General features: G+C 40.7%; 1 pseudogene; it reads right to left on the reverse strand.

Annotated features, from left to right (window-relative positions):
* Nucleotides 1-8,846: 8,846 nt before the first annotated feature.
* LOC149580318 (UDP-glycosyltransferase 85A8 pseudogene) lies at nt 8,847-10,385 on the reverse strand (annotated as a pseudogene).
* Nucleotides 10,386-11,091: the final 706 nt, after the last annotated feature.

Below are 11,091 nucleotides of genomic sequence, written 5' to 3' on the forward strand. Positions count from 1 at the left end.
ACAGGCAACTGAGAAGGTGAGCCAAAATCTTCTGCAAATGAACCAAGAACGAGGAGAGAGGAAAAGAAGTACAGACACCGATAAAGAAACGGTCTAATTGACTCTGCATGGGCTAATGTCGTGGAAGGGACACTCACTTGACAAAGGGAGAATGCCTAAAACAGCAAACAAATAATCCCCCCCATGGTGCTTTATGAAAATAGTGCAAGTACACCTGACTCAAAACAACGTTCATGACTCCCAGAATGAAAAAGTGATAGTTATCTCAGTGCGAAAATGAAAAATGCTTCAAAAAGATAGCTACAATGATCAGAACTAAAAAAGAGCTGAACCAAAAGAAAGTACAGCCGAAAAGAAAGCAAACCATGCCAGGAAAACGATCCTCGGACCTAAAACACTCAAAATATCAACCATAGAGCAAAAATGCCAAAACTATGATAGAAAGAGAAGAGGCCAAAAGTGAGGAAAAAAGATGACAGTTCTGAAAAGTACACAGAATCAGCTTTCCAGAAATATAAAGTTTTCCAAAAACAGACATGGGACGCAAAAGATATGCATGCCGGAGTCAAAAACAGGACTTCGGACTTTAACTGAAAAAACAGGCAATAAAAAAGGCATCAAAACCTAAAAATACCTGCACCAAAATCTCCATCTCGGAACCAGCTTTCCGGCGCTTCTTTCGGATCGGAAAAATACCTCCGTATGCAAGAGTTATGGCCAAAAAACCACAAGTAGGTCCAAAAGTGAAGCAGGAGAGGTGCATGCAAGGGCTGATGCAGCGCTGACGTCAGCAATTCACGCGATTAAATTTGACGGCTTGGAGGCCGTCGCCGCAAAAAAGAAGTGCCACATGGCATTGCCACGTGGCAGTACGGACGATGACGTGGCAGGGGCCACGTGGCAATGTGCCACGTGGCACGCCTGCCACGTGTCACGCGCGGACTGGATATCTGCCGCTGACTGTGCAGTAGAGCTGGCGGGCGGCGGAACCGGCGGAGATGGCCGCAGGGGTGGCAGACGGGCGGCGGGCTGGAGAGGCGCTGCCGGTGGCGGGCGACGGCCAGGAGGCTGCCGGGCCGCGGTGGTTCGCGGGCGGCGCTGCCTGCTGCGGCCGCTGCGGGCGACGCGCGGGTGGCGTGCTGGCGGCCCCGCGGTGGCGCGGCGGCGGTGCGCCCGTTAACCGTTTTTTTAAAAAAAAAAATTTATGCCCTGCGTCCGTACGATCCGTACGGCAGCGACCCTGGAGGCCTCAAAAATTCGCCAAAATTGCCCTGTCTCCAAAAACGACAAGTTTTATATGAATCCTGACTGCAAACGGCCTTCCGGATCCAATGGTGATGTCTGTTTGGGCTGAAAGTGCTCCGAAAATTTGCTGATCCCCTGATTTGAAGAAAAAATGCACAAACAAACTAGGGTTTGTGACTTCAAATCACGGCTTCAAAATTTCTTCAACGAAGCAGCAGTAGGAAGGCTCTGATACCATGTTGGAGTTGAGGAAAGCCAACTCCGAAGATGCCAAGATCACCTGCATGCGAACCTGTCAAAGAGAAGCCAAAGAAGGGAAGAGCATGGAGCACGGGCAAAAACCCTAAACGGACATGAGAGCCAAAAATGCAAACACAATAAGAAATGTATTTACAATAAGAAAATGGCTTCCGATGTTATGAAAATACAATGAGGAGAGCTCGAATATAAAGAGCTCATGGAAGCTTGTAGAACAAGCTAGAAGATAAGTGTGACAACTAGAAGGGAACAAACTCCCGTGTTGTCAGAACATGCATTAAATACGAAATATTAAATAAATGCATGACCTAAGTAAACTTAAGTAATAGAATAAATAATTAAATATTAATTATTTACTCTAACACTTCCAAGCAATATGCCTATCTTTTATTACAACCTTACCTCTTGTGTTTCCCTCCTCCATTATAATATCTTATAATCTATTATAAGGCATAGTATAGAAAATAATTGAGTCATTAAATTAATATTTTAATATTATTAGATAGAATGTTAACATAAAACATGAAAAATCATAATTTAGATTCTAAAAAAGGACATGCATATTTATATATTTAATAGTGAGTGAGCTTACTAAGCAGCTTGAGGTGACTTCTGAGATTCTTGAGAGTACATAGTTGGCTTTCAAGGAGTCACAGTTTCATTTGGCTAAGGTGACCATGGAGTTAGAGAGGCTACAGTCTTTACCTGATTCTATACAGTCACAAGATGTGGTGTTTGGTGATTTGAGGATGTCCATGGCCGAGATTGTCAGAGACAGTGGAGATGGAGATGCATCCATCCTTGATACTAACATTGGCATATCAGGTTCATTCCCACTAGAGTCAGGTTCAGTTGAGTTGGGTTTTGTAGCAGATTGTTTTATGCCTGACATGGTGGTGGCCTCTAGTACTGATGGCACAAAGAATAGAGATGTATCAAAGAGCATGTGTGATGTTGGTGAGTCGACAGTTGGCATGGTTCCTGCTAGTAATACTACTCCCTTGGTGATATCTTCAGAGGTAGTAGTCAGTTCCAACATGGTTAATGATCAATTGTAGTTAGTTTCATCTAGATTACAGTCTGAGCCACTGACTGAGATTGGCACATTCTATCAGCATTACACTGTGAGGTACGCTCATCAATTTACCTTTGATGACCATGTTGATGAGATTATGATACAGAGACGTACTTTGGTTCATAGTGCTTATCATCAGTTATGGAATAGTTTGATGCCTCGGGATGAGAGTTGTGATGGGCACAACATGGCGATAGGTCCTGCAGTTGATAGCTTGATAATACATGACTTAGAGCAGGAGTTTTGGAGTGATGCTTCAGCAGGGTATGTACATCAGTTAGCAATTGATCCTTGTGTTGAGGAGTTGATGGCAGGAAAATTTGGTTTGGGTTCCATTTCTTGTTGTTTATCTTGTGATGGCTTTTCACCATCAGGGGTGCATGGGAGTTATGGTTATGAGACAGTGGCCAATGATCTACAGAGTTGTGTTGACTGCAAGAGTTGTGCAGTGTGTGGATTCTCCATACTTGGTATAGTTTCATATGAGAGCATTCACCATTATTGCAGAGTTGGATTGTACATTCTGTATAGGCCAGTGGGATGCGTTGATGGTATTTATTGTGTTGGCAGTTTGATTTGTCCACTTTACTTGGGTTCTAATGTTCTAAGAGTTTGTGTCTCGTGGGTTTCTGATTGTGGTAGTGGTGATTTTGGAGTTTGGTTGAGCTGTAATTGTCAGTTTGATTATGGATTCCTCTTGGTCATATTGCAGAGGATATTGCAGGAGCCTATGTTATTTGGCAGTAGTATAGTTCATGACTACATTTGGGATCCAGGTGGATTGATTGGTTTATTGTTCAACCATTGCTTGAGGACAAGCAATGTTTCAGAGGGGAGGACTTGTCATGTCCCCTTTCCAAATAATTAAAAAATAATAATCTTTGCTAAGGCAGGCAGGCCCAAGAAAGTGAAGTTTCGGAAAAAGGGGGTTAATCTTTGGAAACTGTTGGACTAATAAATGAAAATTATTATTAAAATATGTTTCATTAACCTCTCTTGGATGTGAGTTACGGTTATGCCCTCTTTTAAGGGGTTTGGAGGCATTTTGGAGGGATTCCTGAACTTGATTTTTACTCATTCTTTGTTATTCTTCAGAGGCTGCCAAACCTGTGGAGAAGGAGACCCAAGAACGGGAGTTTGCAGGTTTCCAGGGAGACCCAAGAACGGGAGTTTGTAGGTTTCTAGGAAGGTTAAGGATGGGATTTTGAAGCCATTCCATGTGCATGCTCATACAGAGTTTTCCTTTGTGCTGAACAGTGCAGATTTATGGGTTTTCGGGTGTGTTTTTTGTATGAGTTTGGTGTTTTCAGTTGAGTATTTCATATCAGTTTGGGTTGCTGCTGTATTTTAGACTTTAAGGTGTTAAAATAGAGCTGAATATATGTATTGGGACATGATTAAATTTCTGAGATAGATTATTAGTTTTTTTGTGGTGTTTCCGAGCATTTTTGTGTTAATTTCGCGAGCCCGATGAGCATAGTTTTTGTCCTACATTTGAGAACTGTTGTGTAAAGGCTATATGAATCTGGAAATGTCATTTTGTAGGCTTTTATGCTGCTGAAATTTCTGTAAAAATGTCCACTTTCAGATTTATTAAAATTTGGTGAAGCTATGAAGCTTTTGGCACAATTTCTGGCATACCCAATTTGGGGTTTCTTGAGAAATTTGGTGGATCTTTGTGATATTAGTTGCTTTATCTTGAAAATCTGATTAGAGGTTGGAAATATCATGTAAAATCAGAAAGGGACATTTCAGTTTGCCACACAGTAAAGAACCTATGACTCCAAGTATGGTGAGAAGATTGCAAATGCCATCATTGGTTGAGAACTTCAACCATGGGTGGGTGATTAACCAGCCATCAATAGCCCAACCTAGGCCTGTAGCTAGTTACCAAGGTGTCTAGATACCACTTCTAGTATTTCCACCAAGGGTGAGAGGACTAAATGCCAACTTTATGTAACAAATGTGTAGGCACCACAGAAACTAAAAGATCAAAAGTCTAGCAATCTGGACAAGTGAGTTAGAATTGCACTTTCATGTCCTCCTATGACTATAAGCTCATGGTAACTGTGGAGAAAATATCTTTAGGGGTTCTTATGCCATGTTTAAAAAATGTAGAGCACTAGCCCCATGCACTTTAGCTAGGGGAACACCTTGGATAGAAAATAATGGCAACCACTAGAGATTGTGTTGATTCATGGAGAGCCCATCTCTAAACCCATCACCAACCTAGTGAAGCCAGGGCTTAACTGCTACCCAAGCTTTCCAAATACTCTTGGCAACAAAAGTTCCCTAAATCTAGATAGGTTTAGTGGTCCCAAGAAGGGTCTAAAAACCAATCCCCTCCTAGGCTAGTTGGTGAACCAGAAAACCTGAAGAAATGCAATGTTACAACAAAATCTTCCAAGCTTCATTGTCAGAAAGAGCTTAGGTAACCTATTTGGCACAAAGAGTAGTACCTTGCTTCTAGGTAGATAGCAAGCCTAGGCCACCAGACTCTCTGGGAAGACAACAGAAATGCCAGGCAACTCTATGAAAGCCCTAGTGAGAAGTATCTAAAGCCTAGAGGATGTCGCATAATAGGTGCTCAAGTTTGAGATAAGAGGCCTTTGAAGGAGCCCAATAAGAGGAGTAGACACATGTGTGGTGGCCAACACTTTGGAACAAATCTAGAATTTTCTTGCAAGGGAGAGAGGTTTGGTGATCCAATATTCCAACTTCTTCTCTATTCGTACAAGAACTGCATTCCAGAGCTCAATGGCAAAAGCTTGGAAGGCAAAATGGATGCCTGGAAAATGAAAAGCTTCACCATGCTGGACTTGTTTCCATTGATATTTCCTAAGCCAAGCACACAGGGCAAGGGAAGACTACCTGTAGTATTGGGTTTTGTGCCACTAAATAGCAAACCCTGAAGCAAGATAGAAGGTGTCAAGACATTGCAAAGTGGAGGCAACATTATCCTTATCCTTAATGAGAGCGAGGAAGGAGTCATCTGCAAAATGGCCATTCACAAGCTAATCAAGGGAGTCTAGAAGGGAAATACCATGGACCCTCCCTTGTGAGATGGCATTTGCGAGCAAGTACTTAAAGCCTTCAACATCCAACACATATAGAGAGGGTGCCAATAAACAACCTTGTCAAATTGAATGATAAAGCCCAAAGGCTTGAGACTGGTGGCTATTGATGGAGATGCAAGCAGAGGCATCCCTAAAACGAATCTAGACTGACTACAAAAAAGTAGGGCCATACCCAACCGTCCAAAACATTGCAAGAATGAAAGGCCACTCTATCCGGTCATAAGCTTTGGCAAAATCAATCTTGAGAAAGATGGCCTTTTTCTTGGAGTGTCGAGCCTATTCTATCTCTTCCTACACAACAATTATATTGTACAAGATATAACAAGATTTGATAAAACCATTTGTTCAATGCAAATAATCTAAGGAAGAAGATGTCAGATTTTAAGAGAGAGAGCCTTGGCAATGATCTTGTAAGAGGCATTCAACACTTGGTGATGGGCCTCCAATTGCATATATCTTCAGTGTCACCCACCTTAGGTATCAATTTGATATTCCCCTTACTAATAATATTTCCTAAAGAACAAGAATTGTAGGATTCATGGTAAACCTTATACAAGTCTAGTCCAATCTCTTCCCAAAAGGCTTTGTAAAATTCACAAGGAAAAGAATCACAACCAAGGGCCTTATTGTCTGCCATGGAGAAAATAGCTTCCTTGAGGTCCACTAAAGTGAGCTTCTACTCATAGAACACATATTGCTCTAGAGTGAGTCTTTTAGGAGTGACATTCAAACAAGCCTACAAGGCTTGATTCTAGGCTTTCAAAGGGCCCTGTGCTGCGAAACTTTTTTCATAGTGGCAAATGAAAACTTGGAGAATGTCAAGAAGCTCATAGAAGGAATGTTGACCTTCCTAAATGCATTTGATCACCAACACAAAATGGTGAGCCCTCAACGCATTAAAAAATTCCTTGGAAGCTTGATCTCCAACCTCTAACTAATGTAGGCAGGCTTTGAGCTGAGCTCCACAGGCAGTATAATTGTCTACAACCTACTTCTAGTGGCAAAGGTTTGCAAGCTAAACCTAGAGATCTGTTTCAAACTGATTCATAGCTAGAGCTTCAGTGGCCATACAAAGATTTTATGTAGTGGCCTCATAGGATCTCTTGCGGTAAGTGGTCAATTATCTGCGATAAATGTTAAAAACCTTGCAATATAGGTGATGCCATCATTCCATCACTAAATCTACCCAGAGGTGGAATGTGGCCTAGGTTCAAGATTCCAAGTTTGTAAAATTATATGAGAGGTAGTGGGTGGATGTGATAGTACAGAGGTATTAAGGGGATAGAAAAGAGTTCAAGTGGACTATAGGAGCTACAAGGAGTTTTGAATTTTTGAAGAAGAAGGTCACAGAGAAACTTGTGTTGGCATTTCCTAATTTCAACAAAGTGTTCCAGGTGAATTGCAATGCCAGTGGTAGTGCTATTGGGGCTGTGTTGAACTAAGAAGGTAAGACTATTGCCTATTTTAGTAAAAAAATGAATGATGCAAAGAAGAAGTATTATGTTTATAGTCAGGAGTTATATGCAATAGCTCAGGCCTTAAAGAAATGGAGGCATTATTTGTTGCCAAAAGAATTTTTTCTGTATACTGATCACTAGGCATTGTAGTACCTAAATAGCCAAGGTAAATTGAATCAAAAACATTTGAAATTGGTAGAGTTCATGCAAAGCTATATGTTTGTATTAAAACATAGAAATAGAAGGTCTAATAGGGTTATAGATGCATTAAGTAGGAGATAGTTGTTGCTGAAAGTAATGTAGGTTGAAGTGGTTGGGTTTGATGAGCTCAAGAATTTGTATCCTGAGTATCTTGACTTTGTAGAAGCTTGGAAGGCTTGTAAAGAACCTGCTACTCTAGGTAGGACTAGGTGGATAGATTACATCATTTAGGATGCTATATTGTTCAAGGGAAGTCAATTGTGTATTCCAAGGAGTTCCATGAGGGAAAACTTGGTCAAAGAGAAGCACAGTAGAGGAATGACAAGACATTTTGGCCGAGATAAGACCATTTCCATTATTAGAGAACATTATTTTTGGCCTTAATTTTTAGGTATGTGCAGGATCATGGTCAACCAAACTATGCCCTTAAGTGGCAATAAAAAATCAAAAAATCAAGGTTATGTCAACTTGATGTGCAATTTTCTACTTGTTATTAACTTTATATCAAAAAGTCGAGGGAAAAGAATCTCTAGAAAATTGAATCATTTTTCAAACTACTAGGACTTATCTCAAAAAAAATAAAAAATTGGTTGGCCAAACTTTCGAATTTTAATGCAATATTACATAAATTTCAAAACAAAAATATGAAGTAGACGTACGTTTGACCACTTTAATCAAAATCAAACGATAATTTTTTTAATAATATTCTAGCCATAAGTAGTAGACTCGTGCCTCGCTCTGACACATATTTTTGGGTACTTTTATTCGAAATAAATAAATAATAATTAATTTTTGACTTTAGTATTTTTGAAATTAAAAAACTCCCGTGTTTGACCACCTTAACTAATTTAAAATGCTATAAAATTTAATTTTTCATTTTTTTGCTTATAGTAGAAAAAATATAGAACGTGATGTATCTTTTAGATTTAAATAATGTTGTACCATTTGGAAGCCCTGAGAAGAAACAGTTTCCTTTCTGAAGAATTCGGACTACTACTAATTATCTGGATAGCTCTGTACGTTCTTCATGCTCTTATATACCTGATTCTTTCGACTTTGACAGTAGAGTTATTTAATTTGTGTTCTGCAGCAGTGACATGTTAAGCTATTTAATTTTAGCAGCGACTGAGTCTTTCCAAACCAGGAAAAAGAAAGTGATAGGGAAGTAGGCAAGAGATCAAAGACATGAAAAGGGGCATATTAACCATAAGATCCCGGCGTGAGAGAAACGTAAGTACTCAGAAAGTAAACTGACTGAAGGGTTTCAAATAACTTGGACGTCTAAGCTCCAAGCACTCTCAAATATACGGTTGTGCTGAAAAGGACATACAATTATTCGGTGAACATTAATAGCATAGAAAGCATATTTGACAACTGAATCTGAAACACTATTATTTCGCACATGAATCTGATAACATGTTTCCGCTAAATTAACAGTGCAGTGCAAGCATATATAATCTGATACATAATATGCAACAAACTACTCGATGCATTGGTGCCATCTCATTGAATACATAGACAATACTTTGGCGGCTACCCGGTTGTCAGAGAAGCCCATTTGGAAAGTTGTGTGATTTCATGAATAAACCTGTTGATATTGAGAAAGGAAGAACCTCCCTCCCCTACCGCTTTAAACGCGGCATCCTTCAACTCCATTCCCTTTTTGCTCGGCTCCTGCGCTTCTGAACCTTCCATCAGTCTTCTCACCCCTTTTTCAATCTCCTCTCTTTTCACAACCATATTTCATCAAATTCCACTCCCTCGAAGGCCAAGCCAATCTTCCACACATCTTTGCAGAAGCGGCAGTCGAGAAACTGGTCAACGAAATACGGCCACACAAGCATTGGAACTCCCATGCTCATGCTCTCCAGACAAGAGTTCCACCCGCAGTGGCTCAGAAACCCTCTCACGGAAGGGTGGGACAAAACATTCAATTGAGGCGCCCATTTCACAATCAGTCCCCGATCTCTCACTCTCTCTTCAAAACCCTCGGGCAGAATGGCAGGCATACCTCCCGCTATATCATTGCACAACACCCACAGAAAAGGGTGCTGACTGTTTTCCAACCCCATTGCCAATTCCTCCAGTTGTTCGTTCGATTTGACGGCGATGCTGCCTAAGGAAACGTATATCACTGTATTGGGCTTTTGAGCGTCAAGCCATTTGAGACAGCTCTCGTCCTGCTCCAAAAGACTCGCTTGCTTGTTCAAATCTATTCCATCTAGAAAATTGGGAAGAAACACGGGGCCAATTGCCAAAGCAGGGCAGGCATTACAGGACAGTGCGCTTACTGTCTCGGGGGGCTCGAGCTCATCAAACGTGTTGACCAGCACATAGTCTGCCTTGCTTTGAAATCGGGACTCACGCAGACTCCACTGGAACATGGTGTCCGATGTGTCTGCAGCGCGATAGAAAGAAGATAGATCACTCGGCAGCAGAGGTGGAAGATTACCTGGCAAACAAGTGATCACTTTGTCCGCCCTCTTCGACTCCTCCACTGCAATCACTTATCATGATGACAATCATTTTCAATTAGCAATGAAAACAAACATTAGGAAGACTTAATGGCAGTCAGGATTTTGTACCTTTGACAGGAATATGTCTGCGGGAGATGAGGTCGGTGTAGAACTGAGCAATTGAAGACGCGGCGCACATTGTCGAGAAGATGACTCGGGGCACTCCCAGATTCTTGGCCACTTGGTGTGTGCAAGACATGAAATTTTCTGACGTAATGCAGGTGACGGGAGGAGTTTTCCCGTCTGATAAGTTGAACCGCAAATGATGTTCCAACACTGGGCCGAGTTTCTCCAAAGCGATTACGTACTCGGCGAGATTGGCTAGGCGGCCATGATCTGGCGGCAACCCATCTGGAATGGTGATAAATTTGAATGCGGGTTCCTCATTATTACCCAAATCAGCTTGCTTGGACATGCACTTGTGACTGCATTCAGTGTTTACGAAAGTGATGAGAATCTCTCTTGTAGAGAGCAACTGGGCCAAATTGATGAGAGGATTGATACTCCCTTGCGCAGGGAAAGGCACCATGACTGCATGCATGCCGCTCATCTTCATCTCTCTAATTCGTTAAAATCAGTTGAGTATGGCCCTCGGATTTATACACTTTACAAGTATTGGGTGTGTAGAATGTTAGGTTCACATGGTGTACAGGAACATTAGAGTGCGTAAGATTAAGTTAATCCCACTACTACCAACAGGAAGATTTTGTTGAAAAATCATGTTTTAATACCCCAAACAACCTAACATTACATGGGACCCAAATTCATAAATATTGGACTATGACATTTAATTTATAGCTTTTGCGTTATAGGATCAGACTGCCAATTGAAAAAAGGAAGACAGAGAAATACGCGTAAGGACAATTATTTTCACGTGACATACATGAATTGAAGTTAAAGGACTGATTTTTGAACTTCAATTATAGATCTTCCAAATGATCTAAGGGTCCATTTGGTCGCTGGAATTAACTTGGAATAAGGAAATGGGAATAGGAAAATTGGAATAAATCTATTTCAATTTTGGTCCAATGCAAAAATAAATCTAATTCCTTAAAAAACTTAGAATTAGATTTAATCTCATTTTATTGCAAGTCCTCTTTTATGTGGTGGAGAATCTTAGAGTACATATATATTCATAAGTGATAGAGGATAGCAGTCAATTTATTACTTGAAATTAAAGAAGAATCTATGGTGCAGAACTTTTACAAAAATAGATGGATGAGATGTAAAATAGGTACTTTGAAGTATCATATAGGTTAGAC

Source organism: Cupressus sempervirens, chromosome 1 (assembly GCF_028749045.1).
Source record: "Cupressus sempervirens isolate cs-2001-9-10 chromosome 1, ASM2874904v1, whole genome shotgun sequence".
NCBI lineage: Eukaryota > Viridiplantae > Streptophyta > Pinopsida > Cupressales > Cupressaceae > Cupressus > Cupressus sempervirens.